General features: G+C 42.1%; 1 protein-coding gene across 4 annotated transcripts in view; it reads right to left on the reverse strand.

The window, feature by feature from the left end:
- Positions 1-10,734: 10,734 nt before the first annotated feature.
- The window catches only part of ZNF704 (zinc finger protein 704), a 39,408-nt gene continuing 35,440 nt past the window's right edge, over positions 10,735-14,702 (reverse strand). For all 4 annotated transcript variants that reach the window (XR_001864036.1, XR_001864034.1, XR_001864035.1 and 1 more), the window contains one exon: positions 10,735-14,702. This exon is cut by the window's right edge. The gene's annotated coding sequence lies outside the window, so the exon portion shown is untranslated.

A 14,702-nucleotide genomic window follows, 5' to 3' on the forward strand; every position in this document is an offset into this window, starting at 1 on the left:
TTGGCTTCCACCCTCTCATTGACATTGCTATCTAAGCCAAAGATTTCACTGTCTTTGCCTCCTTCACCTGCATCCCCTTGAAAAGTTCCTCCTCTCTCTCCCTTTTACTCCACACAAGGTGCTTGTTAGCTGTCCACTACTTTCTAGCCCTTTACCCTTCTGTGTCTGATCATATCTCTCAGATAATTTTAAGATATTTTAGAAATTACTGCCTTAGTATGCCTCCAGTTTTGAAGCCTCTCTTCTTACATTTCCCTCAACTGTACATTGGTAGATCAAAGAAGCAGAAATTGTTTCCAGCTTAGAACATCTCCACTGCATCTAAGCACAGCTCTGTGATGAGCACAGACTGTCCCATCATTTGTCTGTTCCTTCCCTGTAGCTGCTGTCACTACAAGCCCATTTTTCAATTTTCTACTGCATCTTGTGCCAAAAGCACGATCCAGCTATTAAGGTATAACAAAGTTATAGAGTGCATTAGAAGGACTCAGAAGTTTATCTTTACAGTAGGCCAACAAGCACCAGCCTTTCAAAAAGCAGGGCCAAAAATAGGGTGTCTCCTGTTTTACCTCCCTCAAGCAAACAGAGAATTGTACTAAGATGTGAATTACATTCATATGAATGGCACAAATAATGAAGAGAAATGTTCTCAGAGTAATAATTGTGATTACCTGAACAAACAAGATAGGCACCTTGGGCATCTAACCCTAGTCCTCTTCATCTGCACCATCACTCGCTCCCTAACACCATACTCCGTCTCCCATCTAACTTAACTCAACACTTTGAATTGTGTTTGAACAGAGACAGATCAAAGAAGTTGCCACCAGACATCTTTGACAGATTTTAAAAAGACCTAGTTTTTGGTTTAAAAACAGAAATTTAAAATATCTGGTGGCCTGTCCTCAGAGGTAGTCGTTTGCTCATTTTACCACACAAAATTCTCTGCTTGCTGTAACCTGCCAGGCCAGGATTCTGATATCCTCAGAAATGGTTTACACGCACGCTGGCCTTCACTGTGCTAACAAGTAACTGGAACATTTTCAGTTCTAGTATTTCAGCACAATGGTTTTGTCTCATGATCAGGATAAAAACCTGAAAAAAATGATTCCCAGCCCCCAGTGAAATATGTAGAAGTGTTCTCATGTGGAAAGTTTCATTTTGAAGTCTTCCAATTCAAACTATTTCGTTTTGGCTTTGTTTCACATGGAGATGTATACCCCCAGGTGGTTTTACTGCTTTACAGTCCTTGGGATCTATATCCCACTCAACACTGTCACAGTTCTCCTAGTGCTCCATTCCAGCCAGAGAATAGAATGGAGTGAGGGGAAAAAAAACCACCTTGATAAGAACCACCATCCCAAACTTGTTTCTTGTGTGTTTCAACAAGCTATGTTTGAATTAAGATGATAGAGTCATTGATCAAATAATTCATTCTTCTAGGGAAAAAAAAGTTAACTTCTTCACAGTTGCATTTTCCTACAAAAATTTGTTTTGGTGGAAGTTTTAAAGCAGCTGTAAAATGTGATATTTGACAATTATCCTCTTATTTATGGACCTTAATGTAGACTAAGGACACCCAGATTCAACTCTTCAAAGTTTTGGTTTGGAAAGAATGTATTCAAATGTTTACTGAACAATACTACTATAAACTGGATTAATCTCTACCGTAGTTTTCCTAGTTAGAAATGTCATTTCCAACTTGATTCTCCCCCAGTGTTGATCACCCCCTGCAGTCACTGAGTACTGTCTGCAGTACAAGCAGAGAGCTCTGTTGTGAAAGAACGAAAGCAGTACAGCCACAAATTGTCAGCTCAGAATAAAAATAAAGTCTCAGAAGAAGGGCTGAGGTTGAATGACACCATTCAGAAGCTGCAAGAAATCATATTAGTTTAATATAGACCAAATGGCAGAGAAATGTTAGGTGAAATTGAAGCAGAAGTCCTTAATACTGTGGCTTTCACTATGTAAAATCTGTATTTTCATTTTCTGTCACAAGTCATTAGAAATGTCACTTCCTGTGCAGAGAACCTCACTGCTGACTGTACCTCAGTTGGAGGTATCCGTTTTCTAGTTTGATTTTTCTTTGCCTGTGCCTTAAGACAGCTGCACTGAATTTCCCAGTGACGCCTGCAGTTAAGATCCCTCCAATGAGAATTCAATAATTCTTCCCATCTGTCTGTTCCGAAGAGCTGCAGTAGCCATGTGTTTCCTCTGAAGTCCATATGCCTCCTTCTCCCCTGTAGCCTTTGTACCTGTGCTCTGACACAGTGTTTGAAGTCAGCAGGTGACCAATACACACTGCAGAGCCTCATTTCTGAACTGAGGGATTGCTCTTGCCTGCACACTCTCCCCTTTCCCCAGATGAAACCTGGAGTAACAAGGAGGAGTTGTGGACTCGAGCTCTGTCCAGCTTCCACTGTGGATAATTACACTACACTTGTCTGTATCCCCTTTGCAGATTTAACTAGACACAGTGCAAAATTCACTTGCTAGAGCTTGCCATGTAGCTTGTTGAGTGATTAAGATACAGTTCAGCAAGACCCAGTTCAGCAACGCTATCAAGTTGGATAGTGTTTGTGTATCTGATGAAACATAAACAGCATCTGAACAGACTGAGCACAGCCTTGAGTCTTTAGTCTATGAAAAAAGAAAAGCCCTTACATCTGCTTCTGAAACCTGATTCCTGATGAAACAGGCACCACACACTCTGGATCACACCTTGAGATCAGAAGAGACCATGGCAGCTAATGAATGGTTCACAGCTCGGGGCTCCTGGTGGCAGGAGGCTGCTTAGAAAGTTCTGACACCCCAGGAAATCCAAGCTGCCAGAATGGCCTGAGAGAGCTCCTCTGCTTTGTACTGCCAGCACAGTGCAGGCTGAGCAGAGAACCCCAGAGCCCACATCTCATGGGAGCAACAGCAGGAAATACCCCTAACCTATCTGCCTCTCCTCTCTGGGTGTCAAGCTCATCACCACATCACACAAAGAGTACATTTGTGCATACATTTCATCAGTACTCTGCAAATTCTGGCTCCAGACCCACCATCTGTCCACATTTTCTTGTTCATGCTGTGAACTAGCAGACTGACCACTCATAGTATCTCTTACCAGCCCACTAAGATAACTGTTACCACTGTTATTTCAGTAGCCATGCACATAAAACACTATTTCTCTCTTAAAGCCTAGGAAATCAGAACACCACTACTCAGCAAAAATAAACCAACCAAATCAGACTCAGTCAGTCTCTCTTTCTCTCTGGACAATCACAAGAAACTTGAATCACCAAGACAAACAATCTATTCCTCTCCCAAACTAGAAGCTTTTGAAGTCTTTGAGGCTGGGACATGCAGCCCTGTGAGTCAATTCATGTCAGCTGTGCCCATCCACACTCCCCAGGAGGGCAGCTGCCCTTTGGGGGTCCTAAAGAGCCCCCCCCGGTCTGTGATATATCCCCAGCACATAACACTCTCCAACACTTGGTAGCCATTTGTTGGCTTGCTGATGCTAATGCTCTGTGAACTCTTATCAGATGTATTTATTACCACAGTTGTTAATGTTTTGGGAAGGCACAGGCTGGCTTGAGTTCAAAGGAGAACCACAGGAACAGAAAATAAGCCCTGGAGGCGCTTATTTCAGGAGTCTGACTAATGCACCTTACTAAAGAGAAGGTTGAAAATGCAACCTTCTCTTTAGTGGTGAATGGTGAGTGGGTGTCGGTACTCACAGCTGCAAAAGGTGTTTAAGTGCAAGACTTTTCAGTTCTGTAGAGCAAGATCAAGTTTCTTACTCTCAGTGTTAGAATTTTCAACAGTATATGAAGTGAAGTATATTCCTGAGAGGGAATAATCACTGGGGCTGGAGGGTGGGGCTTGTGTGATTAATTGTAATTGATCACCAGGGGACACAGGGGGCATCAATTAACTCACTGTTGTTAAAGTTTTTAAAAGAGAGAGAGAAGGCTGAGCTGCATCACCTGAGATGTGATGGTGTGTTGAGGAGAGCAGGGCAGGTGAAGGATGTGAGGTAGCAACATCCTGAGCCTCTTTTCTAACTCAATAATATGCAAATCCTTTGTGTGTCTGCAGAGTAGCCTGTGAGGTGGGCAGTGGAAACATGTTCAAGGTCATGTTGTGATCTAAGAAATGAAACAATGAGGTGCTGCATCTTGTGTTAGTACTAACGGGTTTCTTTGAATACAGAGCAGTATTAGAAACAACCACAGTCCCATTTAATTCCAGAGAGACAGTACTGCATGTGAAGAGCTTAAAGCTAAAAAATTTAAATGCATTTTGTCACTCTCATCTCTGCAGATGCTTTGTTCAGTGCTTATTAGCACAAAACTCACGTGAAGGAAAATAAAATGAAATCACTTGTTGCTTTTTTAGAATTTCAAATAGCTCTCCTTTTCACAAGGAAGGGGATAGTGAGGACAACATGGGGCTGGTACTCTGGAGGACATGAAGAGCAGATGTTCTTTATAGCCACAGAGAACAAAAGCTTGATTTTTCTGGAAGATGTGTTGCTTCATGGAGGATTTGTGTAGGCCAGGATGAAAATTACAGTTTAGGTGCTCTCCTAGTTCCTTTCTGTGGCTCCTTTCAGCAGCTTTTTTTCCTCTGAGCTCTCGGGGTGCTTATTTGTATCTGGTTGCCAGGAATTCAGTGAACAAGGGAAAGAAGAATTTTTCCATCATATTTTATGTTTCTTTTAAAATCAAGAGGTTTAATTAACAATATTCATGCTATAAGCTGCTTAACTATTTTTTGGAGTTTGGTATTTTTTGACACTCCTTATCACATTCGTAAGTATAGAATACATATATGCAGTTGACTACTTCAGATAATCCAGGCTGTTCCTTCAGCGTTCTCTTTGGAGAAGAAGAATGAAGATGAGAATTTCTTGCCATCCAGGGCCAGTGTGTTTCATACACTCAAAAGGATTTACCACAGCTAAAGAAATACTACTTAAAACCAGTGAGAAGAAGAGAAAAGATGGATACAGCTTCAGGTGTTCTTGCCTGGTGTCAGCCCTGTGCGAGAGCGCTTGCTGTGGGTGGGGAGCTGCCCTCCCTCTGCAGAGGGATGGGGCCAGGCTGGGCTGGGCAGCTGCGTTTGCCTCCGGCTTCCCCCCAGAGAAGGAAGCACTGGCTTGTCCTTGGGAGAAGCAGCATCTTCCCTAGTGACTTTCCAACTGACTCTGCTCTGTTCTCACATTTCCGACTATTCTGCTCTACTCCCTGTCATCTCAGGGAATGCTTCAGCCCTGCCACTGAGCCCGGTTTGCAGGGGGTAGCAGTGGCCCCAGGAGAGGCTGGTAGGAGGGAGGCAAGGGAGTGAACAGAAAAAGAAGGTGGTTTTTTTTCAGAAGTTAAAAAAACGAGAAAGACTCGAGGGTCTGCCAGTGACAGGTTTGTCTCTTTATTGAACTCTGCTTAGCCTTGCCATGAAGAGCATAATCAGGTGTTCCTCTCTGTAGATTGTGTTCTTTTATTGTGTAAAATTGTAACTGTAACTTGTGCAAAAATAAAATGAAGACATTAAAAGGAGCTTTCTGTTTGCAACATTTTTACTGCGAGCTGAATCAAGCCTGCTTGAGGTAAGCAGAAAGGATTTTGGAAGGACACACAATTTTGCCTGGACTTTAGAGACCTTAACTGGAGACACGATGGGGAAATGAAGTTGAAATAAATGTATGTTTTTACATATATACGCAGCAGTCACACAATCAGTCATATGGCAAGAAGGCATGGATCAAAGAGGAAGAGCCTAGCATGAGATTAAAGGGGGGATAATTGCAAGCAACCAGAAAGTTTTATAATAGAGGTGATAATAATATGCAGCAGAGGAAGGAAATGGCAAGGAACAGAAATGAGGATAAAATGCAAATAAAAGAGATCCTTTGATCCTTCTGGCTTGCTGCTATATAACAGAATTATTTTATCACCCACTTACTTCATTTCCCTTCCACTTTCATCTTGCTTTCCTCTGATAGCTTTCTAGTTCCCCTGCCCTGACACCATACCCACTCTGCCTCTCTCCATGTCTGGTAGCAGTGCAGTGCAGATACGTCTTCATCAGGTGCCGGTTCTAAATATGAAACGTCTTCAATGAGGGATTGTACTTCTCATTTTGCTCCTCACTTTGGGAAGCAACAGAGCTGGCAGGGGGAGGAACGCAGAAAATCAGCCCATGTAGTGAGCCAAATGGTCTAAGTTCAGCCTGAAATGCCAAAACCCCTCACCTACAGTTCTGGGAGAAAACACAAATATTTAAAGAAAAGAGAACCCAAGAAAGAAGCAGTCTGGGAGTGGGATTTTGCAAATATTTTTGAGAATGTCTGATTTTTACCAAAGCTGCGGGAGTAAAAAACATTTTCCTTCCTCCTTCCTTCCCTTCTTCTGTATCCTGTTTGATTTCATAGGTCAAGAGGTCTGTGACCAGAAGGAAGGAACCAGCCCTTTTCTAAAGAGGATGTCATCTGAGTCTCCAAACAGAAATCTCTGCACTATGGCACTGTAGAAAGCCTGGTCAGCCCTGAATAAAAACTCAGGCTAAACTTGGTTACGTGAGTCACCACTTCACTGACTTCATACCGCAGGCACGGCGGGAAGGAACGGCAGTGATGCTGATAGACACCAGAGCACAAAAGAGGGGAGAAATAAGAGAAGCAAAAATAAAGGGCCAGTTTCTCCTCTGCAATGGCTAGAAGGTGTGTTGATGGCCTAAAAAAGACTTAAAAGCATATCTGGCAGTGATTTCTGGGGGTGCTTTCTCTCTGCTCCCTGTGAGGGGGTGAGACTTTAAAGCACAGGATCTACAGCTAGAAGGACTCTGGTGTTTGTGTTTGAGTAGCAGTTCCAGCTGTGTGGGAAGATGAAGGCATCCTCAGTGTGCTCCAATTTCGGGAGCACTGGGAAGGCCTGCTTTATACACAGTGCTTTTTCTGCCAATGACAAAAGAGCAAGGCTGCAGGAATAAATTTGTTCCCTCTTCTGAGGTAGGATTCAGAGCTCAGTTTTTACTGAACACTTGTACGGGGACTGTTAGTGAGAGCCGTGTGTCTTTGAGGGTAGGGAATGCCCTGCATCATCTGGAGAGCAGGTGAGGTGTATCCCAGGGACTGGGAAGCAGGCCTAGTGGGACAGGTATAGGTGCACCAAAATGAAAGGGTACCTAGCGCAACTGGAATTCAGAGTGGGGTAAGAGTATGATCATCCTGTTCTGGTCCCAGCCGTCAGGCTTTGATAGGTCACTCCTGGCAGAGCTAGTAGTGTGTGCTTCCTGTGACCTTAAATGGGCTCACCACTGAGGGATGGTGTTAAACACATTTGGGTTCCCACTTACTGGCTCATTTTCTGATCCTCTGGAGCCTAAAGGGGATGGGTGATTTGAGTGATGTGAGCAGGCACTCAGAGGAGTGAATATTGAGATGTAGAGCATGTGTATCACCTCCCTGTGACAGCTGTGGTGTCCACTGCGCTGCTGGGGAATGGAGCAACAGCAAAGTATCCGAAGTGAGACAAAAGACTTGGCCTTCCACAGATTAATTCGTCAAATGCTCTCAACCACAAGTAGTGAGAGAGGGATGCTCCGTGCCTTGTACACAGTGAGATAACTCAGTACTGGTGATAGAAACACAGCTCTGACCTGCAAGGATGAAGGACAAGATTCCCAGCTAAAGCTGCTCATATATCTTTGCAAGGAATTTAGATGAATCCTTCTCAAATTTAGGAACTGTTGTTACCTGATTGATTCACCTTGTTTACGTGTTGGGTAAGATGTAGGATTTTGTGCGCTCGAGAGTTAAACACCGAAGTTTAAAGGCGTGTGGGATGTGTGTCCTGGGATGTGCTCTTTGTGTTCCCTGCGTTCCCAGCCTGGACCGGAGGACCAGCCCATCGGTATTTCTCCGAACTCGCTGTGCTGTTGACTTCTGGCTACTATTTTTGGCGACTGCAGATTCCTTACGTACCACAGGAGGTCAGCACGGGATAAGTTTTTACCTCCACTGAATGGGTGGAAAAAATGTGTCTCGATCTCAAGACTGTGCAGTTCCCACCTGCTTCAATAAACCTGGTGAGCACCGCGTTGCTTTTGGTAACAGTTGTATATAATACAATTTTAGGCTGCACGTGTTTTTATTCTCATCTCTCCTAAGAAGGACTGTTTTATTGTTTTTTCCCTTTTTCTGCATGCTGTCACTATGAAAACTAATTTAGTGAAAAGCATCTCTGAAATATATATATACACACACTATATATATATACACACATATATTATCACATGTATCTTTATATATATATATATATATATGTAAAAATGCTGCTTATAGTATTAAGAAGGAAAGCTAAAAAGCCTGCAAAAGCTAACAGTTTGAAAGTCTGGGAAGGATGGGTAAGTTTTCTTTTAGGCAATATCCAAAGGGGAATGTTCACATCTCACTGAAAAATACTGAAATGGGTGTGTTGTGGACTAGTGATCATCACAGTCAGACAAGACACTTGGAGCTATGGCCTTTGCTTGGTTAAAAACAACCTTGGTGGTTTAATCCAGTCCTTGGTAGTGGTTCCTCCCTTTCTCACCATCCATAACATTTGGCTTTTTACAACCTGGAAAAAAAATCACTGAAGTCTTGTCTAAGAGCAAGACTGTACTATAGGGATCACAAGGCAAAGCTGAGACAGAGCAATGAGAAATTTCCTTGTCATTTTCCTTGCGTTGAAATAAATGTGTTTGGAACCTCTTCTCTTCCCCAGAATCTCTAAAAGAAAAAAAATAAAAAGAAGACCTGTGTCTGTTCACGGTGGTATCATCTGGGGATAAACAAGCAAAATATAATTCAGGAAGGTGCAAATTCTTCTTCCTCTCCAAGGTTAAATTCAGAACATAAATCTTAGCATAATGTTTGCTTTTTATTTTGCAAGCCAAAAAGAGAAATGTAGCTTAGTCTTAAAACAATTTTTATAACATAATATTTTTCTTGGCATCACAGAAATGAGTGTGTGGGAGAGGGAGAAAAAAGATGGCAGTTTAAGCAAATAAACTAGAAAATAATATGTTTGGTTAAGGGCACCAAAATAATATTATTGTTCTCTAAGCGACATTTGCATTGCTAAAAACTTGCTTCTGGTGCAACAGATTTCCAGTAGAAACTCACATCAGAAGTAATGTTATAACATAATGATTCTGTAAGGCCACATTTGGAGAAGGGGTCTCAAATGTAGTGGCATAAAGCAAGATGATGCAGCATGCAAAGTACAAAATGTACAGGTCATTTAAAGAGAAATTGTTTTCTTGCAGCTAAGATTATTTGAAGTCTAAATTTGCATCTAGTGAATTATTTTAGTAAAAGGAATGAGGTAAGAGGAAGTTACTGATGCAGGTAGAGACTGAATCCTTCTGTCTCAAAATTTTCTATGGGAAGTACATGAGGTTGTGAAGTATTTCTGAACCAAATGCACCTAAGCTAGTCATTTCGTAGTCCAGAACTGGATCAAAAAGAGACAAAGCCTGTGCAGGAGTGGAGCAGGGGAAGCACAGGTATTGAATTTGTCTAAAACGGAATCCCTTTAATGTAGAAAGCATGACAACTGCAACTCTGAAGACAACCCATCTGTCTTTGGAAACATCAATTACAGCAGAGATTATCATCTCTTAAAGTGGCATTTAATTAGTGGAATTTAGTCTGAAATATCACCTAAATGCTTCCTTCAAATGACTTCAAATCCCTTCCTTTTTATATCTACAGAAGTCAGCCATAGGATCCCCTACTCTATCGATAAAACTCAGACAGCTTTGAGTACCTGCATGGCAGGAACGGGGCTGCAAAGACAACTGGCTCTTCCACCGGCAGCCACAAGGAACGCTGCTCGCCCCAGCAGTGCCCGGGAGCCGCTGGATCAGGGCAGGCTGCGGAGGGACGGCCGGGACACGCCCGACTGCCGGTGCCGGTACCGGGGTTGGGAGCAGGGCGGGGCCGGAGCTGTTCCGCCTCCGGCTCAGAGAATAGGTTCGTTTACAGATTTCCTTTGCTGGAAAGGTGAGGGAGTGCGCACGTGTGTGGTGAGAAGGTGCTGAGTGAAGGGAGAAAAATGCGAGCACAAGAAGAGTGATTAAACCACTCATTAAGTTTAATAGCCTTGCTATTTATATTGGAGTTGGCATTGCAGCAGTAGGTAGGAATGCATTAGCCAAAGGAAAATCTAAATATGACCTAACAAAGCTAGAAGGTGTGTCAAGAATTTGGACAGAAATGGTATTAATTTGCACTTTTTTTTTTTTTCCCCAACAAACTACTCCTTAAAAAAGGAATGCCTGTCCAGCTTGCAAGTTTCAAGCAGTAGCTTCATCAGCTTTACTATGGAAAAGGCATATCCTGGTCAAACGATCCTTTGCTATCAGGAGTGTCCCTTGCTGTGCACAGGGAGGCTGCTCCCCGACTGCCAGGCAAGAGCAAGACAGGGGAAGCGTTGCTTGCAGAATGCATCAGGAAGAGCAGCATGAGCCTGGAAGTGGGAAACCACAGTCACCAGCTAAAAGCTGCTCTTCAAATTCACAGGGGCAAAACTTAGAATTCAACACCCTGGTCCTGTGTGTCTTAGCTGACAGTGTCTAAACATCAACCCTGTTCATAATGAAGTCGATGCAAAGGTTATCACTGACTCCAGCTGGTCCTTGGTTGATGCACAGGCATTCATGGCTGTGAAAGAACTGAAGTTCACATAAACAACTAACAAAAGTTATACACAAGGGATTTATTACATGAATAATTTGACATACTCCATGGTAGTCAGATACAAGTGCATTTAATTAATGTTTCGTGGACATCATAACAGTCGGAATATTTCAGCTGAACAGTCAGTATTTGGCTGAATTCAAGCCAGTGCAATTCATAACATAACCAGAAACAGGGAGTTACAGGTCTACAATGAGGTTAGACTAGATAGCAACAGCATATTTATTGTCACATCAAAGCATTACAAAGTATGAAAGCCCAATATTTCAACTATCTCTAAAATGGTATTTGTACAAAGCTGTTGTAGATACTTAAATGTAAGGATTTGTCGCATCAGTAATGGACCATGACTTTATTTTTGGAAGTTATTTGAATATTCAAAACTATTTGGGGCAACAAGAAGAAATGTAAACATCTGACAGTCCTTTGAAAGTCCCTTCTGAGAAAATACATTGTGTGCCACAGGAAAAGTGCATTCTAACCGGTGTGTCTGCTATGGCCAGTTTGACTCACGTTCACTTAGCACCAGGTATTTATCCATTTCTGCAGTAAAAAGTTAGAAAATCTTTGTATTAACTCAGAAAAGAGAAAACAAAGTCAAAAGTTTTTTTTCTTCTTCTTTCTTTAGAGGAACAACAAGTAAATTTAAAAAACCCACCCAACATTTAAACAGTTACCTCTTATGTACAAAGGAAACAGGAGCTAGCAAAGCGCATAGCCCCTGAACAGTCTTTATTATTTTTTCTCTTCAGGTTCATGTACCTGAATATATGAGTTTATTTACAGGTGGACAGGTATCCACAGAAGTAATAATCAGAATTCTTCTATTTGGCTAAAAGTTGTATAAAAAAAGACAAAACACTTTGTTCAAATACTTTCCAAATATATATATATATATATATTAAAAGTATTCAGTGTTTCCATCAGTGCCAGAGTTGGAAGCTCTTTCTCGTTGTAAGAAGTTAACTTTGTGATAGTAAGTGACAGCGAAGGACTGACAGAGTCAGTCAGAGCTTTGATTTGAGGGACTGCAGCTGGAGCTACCCCAGGCCCACCGGGCAGTTGCAGATTGCAGGGCAATGAATCCGTGTGTGTCTGTTGCAGTGCCAGGCCACGTCCTGGTAAGGGTGACCCCCTGCTCCAGAGAGCCTCCCACTCACACTGGACAACCCTGTGGAACCCTCTGGGGCAGGCTCCCTTTGAAAACAACAATCCAATAATCCAAAAACCTCTGAAGTAGTGGAAATATTCTTTATGCAAATGAACAGCTAGCATGGGCAGGTAGCTCAGTAAATGGAAAAACACAATTGCCACACTAATTCTTGTAAAGAATATAAAATTAAAGACTTAGCCCCTCAAACACAAATACATAATGCAAAAATATTTTTTCAATTAAACATAACCTAGATGAGTGCAAATCTCTGGATACATAAGAATATGACTGCCTTCATACTGTTATCAAATATTTCAACAGTTTGCATATAAACAAAATCTTTCTTCGTTGTTGAGTCCATGCTTGCTTTATTCTAAAGCAAGGATATTCTTATTACTTCTACTTTTTTGGTCTTTCTTCCTGTAGGATAACGCATAAGAAACACACTTCATTCATTGAGTAGACTGGGCTGATGTACATTACAGCAACAACCCAAAATTTAAGTAAGAAATGTTGCATGCAGTATCTTTTTCCTTTATATAATTATACCAGCTACAAGAACAAGACATCCATTTGCCATCTTTCCTGCTCCCTTCCAGCAGAAGGTACACTAAACCCAAGCTCTGATCCTTCGTCCCTTGCACATCCCAGCCCCGAAGTCCACCAGTGATTAGGATGAAGGGCGGAGCATTTTGAGCACTGCATTACCTGGGGCAGCAGGTCTCAGCAGCGAGACCACAACCCCTGAGGAGCCATCCCTGCCTCACAAGTGCTGCAGGGCACTGTGGGGAAGTGATGGTCAGAAGGAAATGGGGCTGCTGGGGTGGCTGGAAAGGCTGTCCCAAGGGGGAGGATGGTGTCTGCAAGCCCAGGGGCAGTGGCCTCTCCCTGGCTCAGCTGGACCGAGTGTGGCTGCAGACTGCCCCTGACCCCGTGTGAGAGCAGCTGCTCGTCCTGCTCGGCTGCCCCAGCGCCCAGGATGCCGAGCCAGAGTGCAAGAGGTGCTGGGGCCGGAGCAGGTCTGGCACAGGGAGCACAAATACCACGGCTCTGCCTTTGGCCATGCTGGGCCTGGGAGCCCAAAATGGTCCCCCAGAGCATGGCAGATCCCTGCCTTGGCCACAGGTCCCCAGCAACTCTGCTCCTTGGGCTGTGCAGCTCAGCATTCCACTGTCCTGCATCTAAGGTTTTTGGAGAGCAGAAACAAGACAGGAGACAAATATATGCAAAAGGAGATGGGAGCACCTTCAGCTCCTAAAGTCTGGGGGTTTCTAAGCTAGGGGAAAGGTTGAACTGAGTGAAGATACAGTATGCAGCTGTGTGAAAATGCATAGTTTGTATGTATACATTCATTTACAAAGACCAAAGGAAGGTCCTTTGCTATGTAGTTTATTCACCATCTGCTTTTAACAAAAATGTGAGCTGACAAAGCTACATGATGTCAGTTAAACACACAGCCTGGGAGTCAATGGTAGCTGAATGGCATTTCCCAAACAAGAGAATTAACTTTTCTTTTTGCTTTTTTGGGATAATTTTAACTAGTTTTCCATTTCAAGTCTGTTGTTTCTCTAATCATGTACTTCAGGATTTCAAGAGATTTCTATTCAACCGTGGTCATCTCAGTAATGACAGACCCTGCCTTGAGGATCGTTAAGAAGTAAAAGCCCCATAAGACAAACAGGCAAATCAACAGAAACCTGGGTTTAGCTATGGTGCGTGAACTAGATCAAAGCATGGTTCTTTTAAACTGCTGAAATTCTAGTTCAGTAGTGAGTAGTGCTTTTTTGCTGTTTTGGGTTTTTTGGTCTTTTTTTGCAATAGCTGAGCTAGTACTGAGAAAATCCTATGAGTTTGCTCACTTTCCTTTCATTTAGTTGACACTTTGGAACCTAGCTGCTTCCCATGAGGAATGTCTGTTGTCCTGAGCATCCCTGAACATACAACAGTAATGTACCAGGCAGGATGGGCTTAAATTGAAAAAATCTTGGTCTAAACGATCTATTTTAATGTTGTTTTCCATTTGCACTTTTTCTGAGGAAAAATTGCTTTGTCACTTCTGACACTAAAACACAGTGGTCTGCTGCTAAATGTAACTTCAACAAAGATCACTACTTTCTGCTAATCAACATGTTCTATAAACATTTAATTCAGCAATGGATTGACTTTGCTCATTATACTTTCTTTATCTTCATGTTTGTTTCACATACTTGATTTTTACTTAGCATTTGACTTAGATTCTTCCTTGCAACTTTTATTCAACCATATCTATGGAAACTACACAAAAGCATTTTTGAAGCTTGAAAAAAAGTAATAATCAGATAACCAGGACTCATATGAACAAGACTAAAGTTACCTAAGCATATTCTGCAATCTGAAGTCAAGAATTGCAACAGCAATGGCCTGTTGCTTAGTGAACCAATCATTCACTGGGAAATGGAAAAGTAGTGAAGATTTTTTTTCCATACAAGCAATGAATATTAGAAGTGCAAGAAGATGAGATTTGCTCACTGTAAAATACATTGACCAGAAACAAATTATTTATTACCTGAACTGCTTGAGTAACTTGAGAAAAAAACAAACCTTCTCTATTTTTAAAAATTACTCTGTACAAAGCTGGTTTTGTGTGTTAATAAAACTCAGAAGCTTGTGCTTAGCAAATCAGGAATTCAGTAGTCATTCAATTATTTTCATCGACTTTTAGGCATTACTATGCACACTGCTAATTTTGCAAATGTTAATTTAAGAAAAACAACTGAAATGTTTGGAGTGTCCTGACTTGTACTGAGAATGATTCCCTAGATATCTGAAGTCCAT

Source organism: Corvus brachyrhynchos, unplaced genomic scaffold (assembly GCF_000691975.1).
Source record: "Corvus brachyrhynchos isolate BGI_N302 unplaced genomic scaffold, ASM69197v1 scaffold227, whole genome shotgun sequence".
In the NCBI taxonomy this organism is placed as follows: Eukaryota; Metazoa; Chordata; class Aves; order Passeriformes; family Corvidae; genus Corvus; species Corvus brachyrhynchos.